A 15,923-nucleotide genomic window follows, 5' to 3' on the forward strand; every position below is an offset into this window, starting at 1 on the left:
CTATTTGGATTATCCTATTAAATACATTTATATCTCAAATAGGGTGACCAGACAGCAAGTGTGAAAAATCAGGACAGAGGGTGGGGGGTAATAGGAGCCTATATAAGAAAAAGCCCCAAATATCGTGACTGTCCCTATAAAATCGGGACATCTGGTCACCCTAATCTCAAGCAATATGTTACACCATTTTTAGTACAACTTTAGGTACATATCTATAGTATTGTGCAGCACTGACTATGGCTCCGATCACTGAGGTTGCTGCAGCACAGAGAAGGCTGCAGGCACAGTTGGAATCAAACAACCTGTTACCGGTGAGGATTACTGTTGACCTAAGGAGGTAATTGGTTTTGTGATGGGGAGGATCTATAAGTGCAAAGAACAGAAACTAAAGGGAGGAGATCAGAGGGTGAGCTGAAGAGGAGAGGAAGCTGTGGAAGGCTTCACCTGCTGTATACCTGTGCTGTGTCCTAACATGTTTGGAAACTGAGGATTAAAGAAAAAACAATGAGGAGTCCTTGTGGCACCTTAGAGACTAACAAATTTATTTGGGCATAAGCTTTCGTGGGCTATAACCCACTTCATCAGATGCATGGAGTGAAAAATACAGTAGGCAGGTAGAAATAAACAGCACATGAAAAGATGGGAGTTGCCTTACCACATGTCGGGTCAGTGCTAACAAGGCCAATTCAATCAAGGTGGATGTGGGCTGTTCCCAACAGTTGACAAGAAGGGTTGAATATTGACAGAGGGAAAATTACTTTTTGTAGTGCTAACGAGGCCAATTCAATCAAGGTGGATGTGGCCCATTCCCAGCAGTTGACAAGAAGGGGTGAGTATCAACAGAGGGAAAATTATTTTTTGAAGTGACCCAGCCATTCCGAGTCTTTATTCAGGCCTAGTTTGATGGTGTCAAGTTTGCAAATTAATTCCAGTTCTGCAGTTTCTCTTTGAAGTCTGTTTTTGAATTTTTTTTTGTTGAAGAATGGCAACTTTTAAGTCTGTTATTGAGTGTCCAGGGAGATTGAAGTGTTCGCCTACTGGTTTTTGAATGTTACAATTCTTGATATCTGATTTGTGTCCATTTATTCTTTTGCATAGAGACTGTCCGGTTTGGCCAATGCATATGGCGGAGCGGCATTGCTGGCATATGCTATCTGGATTGACAACTTGACAACCTAGAACTTCTCCTTTGTTATAATTTGTTGGGGGATTTTGAGGAATTTTTTTTTACAAATCATAGGAATGGCTCCCATATTCATTATCTAAACTTTCCTCCACTCCAAAGAGTGTTTCATTCAAAGCTGTATTTATCATTGTCTGTAATAAATTATGTCAGATAGGTCCTCCCTGTATTCCCACTACCTAACAATAACTCATTGACAGAGCCATTCCAGTTGTTTTATAGTATTCCATTTATTCTAAATATCCTATTAAATACATTTTAATCTTAATTACATTTTTGTTCCATTATGCTTTCAAGCATTCTTCCAAAAGCTGTAATATATACCATTTCCCATCTAGTACTCTGATTTAACATTAATAATAATTAGGAGGTCAGACTAGATGATCATCCCTTTTGACCTTAAAGTGTATGACTCTAATTGGACTTGTTGATTGCAAGTCTAAGGAGGATTTCAAAAGAGAATTCCCTTGATTGCTAGGATGCATCATGACCTAAGTTATTAACTTTCCATCTTCCTTTTATAATGACTGACATCATGAGTCATCACTGCATACCAAATCTAGAACCTCCAGCATTAAAAGCTTGAGCCTTTACTACATGAAATACAGGAAAAACAGCTCTTGCTGGTCATTACAGTAGACCGATCTTCTAGGGACTAGCCAAAGGGGGACCCATAATACACATACTGAACACCGGATTACATTTTCACATTAGGAAGATCTTTGCTAGACTGAAACTGACATAATACAACTCGGAATGGAAAAAATTGTAGTTTTCTATTTATTTTTTCCACTGTGGCATATATTTTAGTTAATTTTAGCATTCTAAAAATTCTCCCTCCATTATATATTCATAAAACCAATCTAATGATTAAAAATAAAAACTTGCAAAGTTAATGGATTAAAAATTTTGTCTCCAGAAATAACTCTTCCATTATTGCATTTGTATTCACAATAATTGAACTGTCCACAGACAGAACAGATATATCTATGTGTCAATGGAGCAAGGGCTCCCAGATAAAGCTAATCATAAACAGACATAATGAAGTTTTGAAGTTTTCAACATGTTACTTGGGAGGAGTTTCTGCGTCTTACACCTACATATAAATGGGAAGCTACAAAAAGATTTCAAAGAGTGTTGCTTTTGGACATATGAATCTTTCTATATATGTGCTGAAATGATATAACGCAGAGTGGCATTATGCCCCATATTCTTCATAGTAATATTATTATGATATGAGTATGGCATAATTATGATGTATTTTGTGCAATATAAGGCATGTGAGATATCATTGGAAAGGTTATGATTTACTGAATATGATTATCATATTTGTATGCATGTATTATTTTTGCATGTGAAATTAGAAATATTACCTATGCACCTATTAAAATGTGTTTACACCGGGAGAACGCCCACTAGGCAGAATGCAATCAGTCTAGATTGCTGGCTGGAAACGGCAATTAGGAAGAACAATAGGTTTTAGAAGACGCTAATCTTTCACTGGGAAAGCCTTCCTAGAGATGCTGCAAACAGCCTTTGAGTTATGGCTGCAAGGTAACGTGATCAAGTCACCTGATACTGGACTCCATGAATAATACTAGTACTTCTCCACTGGCCGGGGGTGGGAACCACACTGGAAGACAAAGGATTCGTGCCATATGTAAAACCTATTTAAGGCAGGGGAGTGACATAATCATGATTCGTTCTTCACTGAATCCCCGCCCAAGATGACTGCTGTAAATATCTAAGAAACAAAGACTGAATGAGGGGGAAAGGACTGAGCCCAGACTGGAAGGGTGTCTAGCCTGTGAATGAAATATCTGAAGGTTTAAGCTGCAGGCAAGTGCAGCTGGCCTTCAAGAATCTCTGCAATCTGCCTAAAACATCATTTAGGGTGAGGAATTACTACTTGTTACCAGTTTTTTTAGTATCTTAAACTTAGATTGTATTTTTGTTTTATTTGCTGGGTAATCTGCTTTGATCTGTTTGCTATCCCTTAAAATCTATCTTTTGTAGTTAATAAACTTGTTTTTGTTTTCCCTAAAACCAGTTTGTGGAATTCATAACTGGGGGGCAAAAGCTGTGCATATCTCCCTCCACATTGAGGGAGGGGGTGAATTTCAATGAGCTTACGCTGTATAGTTCTCTGTGCAGCACAAGATGGTCCAATTTTGGGTTTATCCTCTAGAGGAGGTTGTACACTTGAGTATTGGGCAATCCCTTAGCTGAGCCTTCCCATACAGAGCAGATCTCAGCATCTGTGTGTATATAGCTTCAGCTGGGTGTGTCCCTACCTGTGTGTGCGGGAGAGGGCTCGAGAGCCTGCCACAGCAGCACAGTGTAAAGGGAACCCATGCTGGTGGGTCAGGCAGGCTCAGTGGTACCCCAGTTTCAAGTGGCACCCCGGGAGGAACCCGTCACACCCATCCTATAATGATCACTAATGCAGTATTGGAAGGATATAATACATATGAGATATTTAGACCCCATCCTCCAAATATTTACATGTGTTTGACTTTACACACTGTCCCATTAATTTAAATGCATGTCTTCGTAGGATCAGGTATTTGGACTCTAAGCTCTTTATGGCAAAAAACATCTTTTCATTTTCTTTGTATGGTAACTAGTACTATAGAGCTCCAATCCAAAACTGGGATATGCTCTGATAGCCAGTTTTAAAGATAAGCATATAGTACAGGTGGCACTGTCTGTATTTGCCCAAGACTTCAGATTTGATTCCCAAACTCTCAGGCATTCCAGAGGCCTCATTTTATCTATATAAAATCTGTCTCAAATGCAGTTAATAAAACAAGTATTCACCTAGTAAATCCTAATGGAAGTGTGGTTTTCTTGGAGCAATATTTGTATAATCACTTCCCTAAGAAGTTAGAAAGGTTGGCAGTGTACTTACAAGGTAAACAGTTTTCACATAATAAAACACCCCCTGGAATTGCCTTATCACTATTATGCAATTTATTAAAAACTCACAGAGAATTTAATTTATCTTATGGAAACTCCCAGGTAATATTATAATTTAGCAGCTGAGAACTCAAACAATAAATCCCTTCAGAGCATTAAGCAGTAAATCCAAATGTTATAGGGTAAATTCACACCTGTTGGCTCACGGAAGAACAGACTGCTCCCTATACAAACACAAGGGCACAGGCATCAGGGGATAATATATAGTATTTCCACTGCCACCTTCCTACCAGTGTTCCACTGGTTGGGACAGATGTTTTTTATACTGAAAACTTCATAGGAGTTACTTGGGTGGAGGTTACACAGAGGACACTGAAAATCAAAAATGAGTCTAAAATCTTGGGAAGAGAATTAAGCTTACTCTGATTTCACATCTTCTGTGAGATATTCCACATTGTCCCTTCATATTGTACTGTGTAGTATCATACTACTAGACCTTGCTCACATATCGAAGAGATAAACCTGTCTCTTCCATTCTCCCTTCCACCTCCCCCAAATACCATGCTATAGAGATATAGTAACTATGATATATATTGTTTATTGTGACTCTCTCCATCTGTTTGCTGCATCCAGCTGTTCTCTCTCATCTTATACTTAGAGTGTACGCTCCTCAGGGCAGGACCTTATTATATGTTTGTATAGTACCTAACACAAAGGGGCCTTGATATATGACTGGGGTGCCTAAGTGCTATCATAATACAAATAAAAACAATAACATATTGCCAACTCCATGAGTAGAAATTCTGAGTTTTCCCAATACCTTTAGCTCTTCTATGTGTGGTATTCCTTCTTTCATCCCCCATAAAAGAGCCATGATTTGGTCCTCAGTAAGCAGACTGCAATGGGAGGAAGTATTGCACTCCATAAATATGAAAGAATACGCTTTAATAAAGGTACAACAAAGATCCATTAGGAAAAATGTGTGTGTGTGGGGGGGGGGGGACAAAGACAAATAAAATTAGCTAGAACAGAAAACCTATGGAAGTTGTGTCATGCACTTCAGTATGAACAAGCTGTTTGTTATAAGTGCAGTAGAACCAACTAATTCAACATCAAGGTCTCTCTAACGTTTGCTCCTTGAACTACTATTATTCCTCTGCAGTCCAAACCTTATTTGGACGTAATAGGCCTCCAGAGCTTACTTGCACCGCTCACTCTCTGCACAGGGACACACATTGCATCTGTATTTAGAAGCAGTGCTAATGGCTTCACAAAGCTGTTTACTATGCATATATGGTCCCACTTCTTGAAAGTTTAAAATTTTGTTCTTTTAACGTTTTTTTTTATTTTTTTTCAAACTCCAAGAGGACTATGGCTTCAATGAGAGTTTTCCCTGAGTCAGAATTCTGCAGTTTTCCCCTTACTGTGTACTATGCTAATTATTTCCTCAAAAAGCATAGTTGTGTCTGGCTTAACAGAGTTATTATAGATCCATCACGAACCTAATTTATTAGCAAGCATGGATTATATGAGTAGATGCAAAATGCCTGCTTGTATCTCAATCCAGTCTTCAGCCCTGTAATATCTTTTAGCATGCAAGATAATAGATTAAATGACTAAACTTGGGTTCCAAATATCCAGGAACAACATTCAGTAGCCCATCTATACATGATCAACTGTAATACATTACAGAGACAAATGGCGTTGTGCTCAAAGTGTAAGTAGATGAGGGGAAAGGGCAACTGTCTGAAATATACAGGACAAAGCTGATTTTATGTAAGTAGATAGTCACATACTAGTATGGCCATGGCAGTACAGGAGGCAGCTCAGCTAGCCCCCGAGTACAAACCTGCCCAACCCCTTGGGTATGTACTTGGATAGCTGACCTGAGCCACCACCAGTGACACTGCAGCCACACTGCTATTTTTTAGCACGCTAGCTCAAGCAGAGCTAGTACATGTTTGTCTGTCCATGCTGGGAAGCACACCCCCAGCTACGGTGTAGACATAATCAGTGTGACTTACAAAGCTGATTGGTGCACAAAACAGCAATATTTATAAATTTATAAATCCCAGGAAGAGAAAAAAAAGTAAACATGTATGTGAATTGCATCTCTTTTAACCTGTCGAGGTCCAGTTGTGACATGTGAAGTGGCACAAAGGAAAACACTAGGAGCAAGACAAATAATTTATTAGTGGAGGTTGGATAGATGTCATCTTGGCTGACACCAGGAATTAAACTAGTGAGCTCCTGAACTAAAAGTGTGAGTCTTCACAGAATGAGCCAAAGTGCCAGCCTGTATAACTGAGTGCATAATACATTCAGAATTTCTGTAGATCAGGAATAGAAGAGGACACATAACACATACTATCCAACTGGTAATATATTTCCTCGGGACAGTGGAAAGTCATCCTGAGCATCTGAGACCCAGCAGTTTAAATCCTAGACAAGACCTCACTTATGTGGTGGCTGCCATACTGTCTAATGCACTAGGAATTTAATCAGAGGCCTCCAGAGCTAAAAGAATGAGTCTCTACAGCTTGAGATAAAAAAAACAGGCTCTGTAACTGGGGCTGTAACAGACTGTGGATCAAACAGATGGGACACATAGTGCACACTGACGAATGGGTTACACAAACACCTCTAATGTTCTGTAAAGTTCATTTTTATATTTCTATAATGCCAGTTTCATGACTCTTTATTTTTAAGTAAATTATTTATAGGAGAAGAGAGGTTTGAAAGGTATTCACAATTTTGTAGAGAAAATTTCATTCACATGATCTGAAATTTGTAATAGTTTATATTCAAACAAATCTGATTTACCGATGGGCAAATCATGTTGCAAAAACAGAGGCTAAGCAAGGATCAGATAATTATTATTATTGTTCTGGTTATTATTAAAAATAAAGCATATGGCACTGTAAATTTACAAATACAAAGAAAAGGACCACAAGGAACCCAACAAATAGGGACTAAGGAGAAACATGAAGAAATGTTGTATTAGATACTGAAGAATAAATCATTGACACCACACTGTTACCACTATTATTTCCTAGTCTGAGCACAAAGAAAAAGTTAGTCTCTCATATAAACGTTGGCAAATCCTGTGTTAAATGTTGGCAAATCCTGACTTCTTACAGATGGCTACTATAAAGTTGTTTAGAAAGAAACCAGACTGAATTCAGAAATGAGCGATTTAATTTAAAGTGGAGAAAATCAGCATAGTTGTATGACTGTATGTGAGAAGAATAGAGAAAAGTAAATGTGAGGCTAGATTTGAAAATAGGGATGATGGTGTCAACAGAAAGGAGCAGAAATGGAGGGAAAGGAAAGTGTGAGAGAAGTCAGACGGATTAACAGACTGGAGAAAATAAACAGGGGATCAATAGAACAGGGGTAGAGAAAGAATGAAGGACATGAATGAAAAGGAGATTTGTGATCTTTAGATCTTTCTAAGATCTACACAGTGGTTAGAGGGTCAACTCAGAAAGAAAAAATAAAAAGAGAACAGTGTTTGTTTAAAATAAAACGGAGAGAAAATAAAATGTGAGCTGAGGAGTTAGACTATAGCAGAATGAGTAAAAATGTTAGTGGGAGGAATTTAGAAGCAGTGAAATCGAAGGGATTATTATTAGAGCAAGGCTAATAATTGTTTTTTATGTTTCAGGCCAAACCGAAAAAAAATGATATTTTCAAACCAAAACTGATTTTTTTCCACAACAAAAACAAACGAAAATACTTCATGTTGAATCAACATTAAATTTCAAAGTCAAGCCAGAAGATGACAATTCCCCACTAACAATCAAAGTCATCCTAACCAACCTATAGTCACACAGATTATTAAAATTACCATTTTTAAATATTGGCAAAACTTAAGCTTTTTTTCTTGGCCTCTGGAACTTCCCCCAATGTTAATTAAAAACAAAAATAATTGTTCAGAGAATTCCTTGGCCAATACTGTCAATATTCTTGGGTGCTGGTTATCCAGTCCTGTTGATTAAAAATGTTCAACTTCAATAGTTGCTGTTTGACATCCTCTCTAGTTACTGAGAAAATATAAATTATTTCCTTGTCACAGTATGATATGAATGCATCCTCATGCTTCTTTCCAAACACATTATAGAAATATGTTTGTATACTTCTGGCTTTTCTGCACCATGATTGACATTTTACCAACCTTTTTGAGTATTGTATCTGCACCATTGTTAGGATTTCATTTGTTCCTGATATATTGAAATAATTCATTCTTATTTTCCGTAAGTCTATTGGACACAGATTTTACATTGATTCTTTGGTTTCCCTTATAAAATGTCTCAATTTCTTAGCTGTTGATTTGTACTATTGCGACCATCTTTCATATTTGTTTTGTTTTATTATATATATTATATAATATATAATATGCTACTTTTACTTCCCTTCTTAATCTGGACAGAAGGACCAAGAAAATAAACAAGGGAGTTAGGTTGTGAAGCTGAGCCAAGTCATTTGAAGAAACCTCATAAGGGATAGAAAATAACAGTAGCCAAACAAGATGATGCAGAAGGTCAGAAATGAACAAGGGTGACATCAGAGGTTGGGGAGGCACTAGTTTTAAAATGGAAACACTATTACTGCAGCTCCCTTACTGCTGTTACACCAGTCCACATGGTCAATGCTTCATAATTGTCATACTAGCTTATCAAGATCAGGCCTCATCTCTGACACAACAGAACATTATTGATGTACAGGAAACAAATTATACCCCTGTTTTTACCAGAAAAAATATTACATGTGCCAAAATATAAAGTAACACTGAACTATAGGGGAGTTATAAATACAATTTTCTTCTTTCAGTCATACACTGAGACTAAGCCTAACCTGTGATCTGGTAATAGAACTCTAATGTCAGGGAAAGGAGCCCATCACAAACTTTTCCAAATAACTAAAGGAATTATAAAAGTTATAATGCACTAGGTTATTGCCTGCTTAAATCAGAAAGATAAGAGCTAGAAAAAAATATTTTTTCTTGGTTTCCAACTGGATTGGAGAGCTAAATGAAAATGAAATGGCTTTATTAGAAAAAAACAACAACTTAAAACTGCTTATTATATCGGATAAACTCAATGAGTTAGTGAAAAAGAATAAATGCCATACGGCTCTTACCATCTGACCTACCATAATGAATTCGCACACTAAGTTGACCATTCTGTTTTATATTTTAAGATGCATCACTTATTTGCTAATGTCTCACAACCTTTAACTAATAAGGAGATAATAAGTATTTAATCAGATAAAATCTATGTTTTCAAAATATAATCATGTAAAGAATTCTACACTGTGATATCAATGTATGGTTTTGTAGCATGAGTAAAACATTATGGGGTGATGTTCCCATAAAATCAGCTTTGTCCTGTATATTTCAGACAGTTGCCCTTTTCCCCCTTGGAACATAGGAGATCATAGTAAGGCCCTGTGAACAACACATGTTACAAACCACATTATGGTAAAGTTTGCAGAGGTCCAAATAGAGCACAGACATTCAGAAAAAAGGGTCTACTCTCAGTTCAAGAACATGGAGAAAAAACAGGCTAGCTACTGCTGGTAATAGAAAAAGAGTTCAAACTCAAACTAAATTTGATTCTGAGCACTTCCAAGATTTAAAAAAAAACATTTCTCACAGATTATAACCAAGTGTTGATTTTTGGAAGCATGGGACAGTATAAAGTAGAACTTGCAAAAGAAAACATGACTGAGGAAAAATGAGATTTATGAATGAATAAATGATTAATTTCAGAAAAGAAGTGTGTGTAAAGTCTGTGCCTCTGGGCATATTAAATTGAATGTATCTACACTTTTGCTTTATGCAGCTGGTAATCCATGCCAACACCAACACTGGCATTATACGGACAATATTTGCCAAAGAACAAAGACCTTTTTGTAAAAGCTGAAATTATATTGTGATGATACACATTAAATTGGCAGCCTATCATGAAATCTCACCTGATTTCTCATAAATCCTATTGAGCCTTGCTACCACAATAGGAGACCTTGAAGTGTAAAAAAAGAGAGAGAAAGAGGTGGATACATTTAGTGCTTATTAATTATCAGTCATTAACATCACCACTAGCATTTGCCACCTGTCATGGTGCAAGTCAAATGCTGTATTGAAGGGGACAGCCCCGGATTATCAGGATGAGATCAAAAGAAAACCACACACACTCTGCAAAACCTACCTGTACTTCATTCCTAATCTACACTTTATTAAAGCATGCAACTAAACCACATTAAGAACAAGCCAGAGAGGCTGCGCAGAGCCGCAACCAATCCTGGAAGGGCTTAATGGGAGCCAATCAAGTGGAGGCTTGAAAGCAGCCAATCAGGGCCAGGCTAGGCCTTATAAGAAGGCTGCAGGGCAGAGAGGAGCTGAGTCTCTCCTTGGAGGGCAAAGGGGGAAGAACTGGCAAGACAGAGCAGTGCTGGGCAGGGTTAGCAGAGGCTGGGAGAGCTCTAGGTTGATGACTGCCAGAGTGGGGCTCTGACACATTGGGGCAGAGAAAGTGCTGGGGCTACGGGGAAGTGGCCCAGGGAAGTAGGCAGTAGAGGTGAGTTGGAGGAGGGCAGTAAGTGGCTGCTACTAGAGGGTCCCTGGGTTGCTGTCCTGAGTAGCGGGCAGGCCTGGTCCCTCTCTATCCCCCCCACTTACCAGTGATGAGAGTGACTAAGCCAGACTGCAGTTTGCCCTTGGAGAAAGAGGCTAGACTGAGGACTGCAGTGAGCCACTGAGGTGAGTGATAGAACCAAAAGCTGCTGCCCCTCTCCCCCCCCCGGAACGGGGGGAGAGCCAGCAGAGCGGGCACAGCCAGAGGGCAGTGTCCAGTAGTGGACGCCGTGGTCCAGGAGTGACATGGGTCTGACTGTGAGGATGGTGGAGAGCAAGAGAGTAACAGAGGACGAGACACTACTAGCGAAGGCTCACCTCTGAAAGAGCTAATTCCCAAAAGAACCAGAAGGAGGCGCTGCTGTGGTGAGTCTGCACCCCGTTACAGGTTTCTTTTTCTCTCAGCAAAAATTAAACAGCAGTTGTATTAAAGTCTCCTACTAATAAGATTTCATTATTTTTACAAAATATACTGTACTTATGTACTATGACATATACTCATAAATAATTAAAACTAAGGTACAGTTGACAAACGAACAAACTATATTCTGCCATGCATTATCCTTGCCCTTTTATTGGGTGTTCACTTCCTCCTAATTCACAGCACTTAGTCATTCACAAAGGGTCTTCTTAATCATTAGTGGACTAAGTAATTCTACTACACAGTTGCTAGTTATTTGCAAGTTAGAAAAAGTTAAATTAAAATCAACTGGGCACATGTACACAGGCCTCATTTGGAGCCAGAGGGGCAAATCTTTGTGCCCATATGAAGCCCATATAAACCAATGGGCTTTGTGCAGTTGCAGGTGTTTGTGATTCCATTAAACAGGATTAGGGTCACAGTCTCGCAATTCTAAAGTTTCTGAAATATTTTTGTTAATATAATTATCATGTATTCCTTAACTTAATAAATAACAATGGGCGATTTTCAAATGGATCAAGGATTTCTTTGAATTATTTCATAATAATAAAAGGGATGAAGAAGTGATTTTGTTTCTAATTACATAACAGCAAGCTCTATAGTCGTTTCTTTGTAATAAAACTCAAAATATCCTCAAAAATGAAAATCCTGGCTATTTTATTTTATTTTAAATACTTCAATACTTTTTGAAAAAAGCAACATTAGATTCCTCACACTAGGATAAATTTTGTATCTTCCAAAAACATACATAAATCATTTAGTAACAGTTTAGAATTAGAAGAAGCAACAATTAATTATTTTTAAATGTATGATGTGGCTCTGATAGAGTTTGGCTGAGTAATTAAAAGATACCATCTTAACAGTGTTAATCTCAAACTGTTGCTTCTTTGAGTCAATGTAAAATCTGCACAGGGGACCAGTAAACAGTAAAAAAATCAATTTCAGGTCAATAGTTCCCAAGAATCTAGACTTTACCACCAGAAATTTGGCAGCATAAGTGCTGGGCCAGATTCTCTCTGAAATTCTGTGCATGGGCACTGGCAAGGCCAGCCTGATTCAGAAGACACAACAGAATGTGTATAGCTGTCACAGAATGGCAGCCAACATTACCTTTCATAAATGAGTTAGAGGCGATGTCAGGTGAGGAGGGAAAGATCTTTCATTCCAAGAGTTTGAATTCTCCAGGTATACTAACTAGTGATTTGTTTTAACTAGCACTTGAAAACAAGGCTGCATGGAGGTGTGTTCCCTCCAAAATGCCTCCTCACTAGTGGTGTCATCGTTCAACTTCAGCTGCTTGAGGAGACAGCCCCTTTTTGGGGTTTCATTATTACATTTAACTTGGACTCAATGTCTTCCCCCTGTTCTAATGACAAGTCAGCTGTAAACGAGCTAGGAACTCGATGGCCCCTCCTCTGTGACAATGGACTTGTCCTTGCCCAAGAAACAAACACCACCAAATATCTACACCTCTTATATAACCATAAACAAAGATATTTCTTTTGCTTTAAAAATAAGCTGTTTAGGTAAAAAGAACAGGAGTACTTATGGCACCTTAGAGACTAACAAATTTATTTGAGCATAAGCTTTCGTGGGCTACAGCCCACTTTTTCGGATGCATAGAATGGAACATATATGCTCAAATAAATTTGTTAGTCTCTAAGGTGTCACAAGTACTCCTGTTCTTTTTGCGGATACAGACTAACACGGCTGCTACTCTGAAACCTGTTTAGGTAAGTTTTCAGACCTGCCTAATTAACTTTTGTGCACAAATCCCACTCACTTTCAATGAGACATATGCTCCTAAATCACATAGGCACCTTTGAAAATTTTCCCTTTTACCCAGTGGTGTCCAACTCCACTGAGTTACCTCTTTTCTAAGTTTCCAAAACTCTGAGGGGTCAACCTTGTCTGGAGAATGTGAAAGATTTACAGTAATTTCCTAGCTAAAACAGAGCTAAATAGAGCTTTCCTCAGTATTCCAATGTGTCCAAATGACAGAAAATTAATAAGGCAGTCTTAGAAAGGAGTGTTATAATACTAAAAAGGCATGATTTTCAGTCTTTAGATTACTCCAAAGACATCTGTCAGGCAAGAACCAGTCAATTATTTCCTAATGTCTTTGTGGTTAAAACAATTATTTATATGGACAATATTTTAATTGTAGAAGTCAGAAGATTGCATATTCTTGTCACAGTACTTTAGAGTCTTTGTTATATTTGGCAAAGTCTATTCCAACCCCTTTCTCTTAATTTAACATTCCTGGAGTTCACAGTGCATATTGCAGTGCTGATACTAAACATTTCCAGGTCCAAGAGGGAATTCATTACAAGTTTGCCAGAAGCGGATACCTCCTTATTCCGTCACAATGAGGAAGTTAATAAGCCCACTAGGAACTCTAGTAGCTCTACTTCCTGCTTTTCTTGTTGGTTGCCCTAAAGGTCTCTGTTGGATGCAAGGAAAAAGTTACCCAGCTGCACTTCCCGCAGCTTCCATTGGCCAGGAACGGTGAACCGCGGCCACTGGGAGCTGCGGGGGGCCATGCCTGCAGATGGTTAACATCAGCAAAATGTCTCACGGCCCACAATCAACTTACCCTGATGGGCCGCAGGTAGCTCACCACTCTTCTAGGCAATGGTGGAGCCAGGCACTAGAACTGAGAGCTGGAGCCTGTCTTTCCTGTGCTCTGTTTCCTCAGTGCTGGCAGTGGGGAGAAGGAAGTGGGGAGAAGGATGTCATCCGATTCTAATGAAGAGGGGACAAAAGGCAGACTGAGGAGGGGAAAGGAGTAGATTGGGACAAGGAATCTCCTGAGACTGGGACTGAGGAAAGGACAGAAATTGTGACTGGGAGCTGAGGCATAATCTGGAACTGACTGGGCAAGGAGACCATGACTAGGAGCCAGAAGGTGGAAGGGAAGTTGAAACTGGGAGTTCGGGGTAGTGGAGGCTAAGGCTAGTTGGGCAAGGAGACTGGGACTGTGGTTGGGATTAGTTGTGAATGTTTAGAGCAAATATTCAGGGTGGCAACTGGGGGGGCATATAGCAAGAAGGTGAGTGTCTGTATAGGCAAGAAATAAAGTCAATTGTGCAATCACCCAGACCACAGTGTCCTAGGTCTCTGTAATCTCTACATGGTGTCCAAGTGGAATTGTATTCGACCTGACAGATCACAGAACATCCTGGCAAGGGAAGAGGGGAAAGGAAAACAGAGAAGTAAGTCCTCCACCCCAGCCAGAACAACCTACAAGCTGCACAGAGCTAGCAGCAAAACAGGCAAGGAAGTAGCCTACAAACACAGAGGACCAAGAAAGATCTGTTATGCTGAGTCACAGGAGTGACTACAGGAAAACAAGTGACGCTGGAGGTGAGACTATCACCAGTTTGCTTCCTTAAGGGGCCACACTACCTTACTCCACAGAAAGGCAACAACAACAAAAAAAAGAGAGGTGGGGGGAATCTAGTTTGGTAGAATTGTAGCGATGGCTACATTTATTCCAGCTTTTGTCCCAAACACCACCTCCAGGAAAATTTGATTTCCAGGATGCTGAGGGACAGCCTCTCTGGGTAAGCAGATTGCAGAGTTTCTGTCACGTTTCTGGTTTAGATCAGCAATTATAGGAGAAACAAGTGAATAACCTGCTCTATACAATGGGACCTGCAGCAGATGACACTATCTTTTCCAGAAGCCCACACAACTGCTCATATGAAACAATTCAATACAGTTAACTGGATAAGTATTTCATGCCATGCTGCAATGTGAAATGTGTGCAGGAACGATTTCACTTACAAAGTAGGGGAATGGTGAGTCAGTGAATGATTTCATAACAGCCCTGTCTAACCAGGGCCGGCTCTAGGATTTTTGCCGCCCAAAGCAAAAACAGCTGTTTCGCGCGCCAGCAGCAGCGGAGGTGAGCTAGGGCGGCCGGGGCACATTTTTAGGGGCGGCATTCTGGCGCCGGCCATGCCGCCCCTAAAAATGTGCCACCCCAAGCACCAGCTTGTTTTGCTGGTGCCTAGAGCCGGCCCTGTGTATAACCAAATCCAACACTGTGGCTATGGAGCAAAGAACTTATCAGAGATAGGCCCACGTTAGGGCTGAGAGATAGGATAATTTTGGGGTCTTTCTGATGGCTGGCTAACTTCTAACTAGAGACAGCCAAAACATAGTACTTCAAAGTTACTACATAAAGAAGGAATTTTTCTGAGGAATCACTTTGAGGTGGAACCCACTGTAGAAGCCACAGACAGGGGGAGGAAAATATCTCAGGATGCCCAGAAACAATACCCACCCAGACAAGTACAGGCATGAATGAATCCAGGGAGGGCTATGCTAACATGGAATAAAGAAAAGGTGCACAACAAGAATGTGAAAGAATGCCCATGGTGTGGCAAAGTACCTCACAACAAATGGCTTTATTCAGCAAGGAACAACACATGCAAGAAATGTCTAAAAAGGGTTTTTCCTAATATCCAACCTAGACCTCCCTCCTCCCCTGCAACTTGACACTCTCTGTCCTTGATTGGGAAAACTATTGGGAAACATTAAACTTAGACCAAATGCAAACTCATTTGCTCTGTCTACACCTAGGACAGTCTCCTTGCCTTTACTGCCCAAGATGAAAGCAGAGCTCAGCATCACGGCAACTTCCAAAATAGACAGCCCAACTGAATGGTGTGCAGGGGCATGGTAGTGGTCCGAAAACCGACTGACAAGGTTTGGATCTATGTAACTTTGCCAAGTTCAATGAGAATGTCAGTAGA

The sequence above is a fragment of the Emys orbicularis genome, chromosome 1 (assembly GCF_028017835.1).
Source record: "Emys orbicularis isolate rEmyOrb1 chromosome 1, rEmyOrb1.hap1, whole genome shotgun sequence".
Lineage (NCBI taxonomy): Eukaryota > Metazoa > Chordata > Testudines > Emydidae > Emys > Emys orbicularis.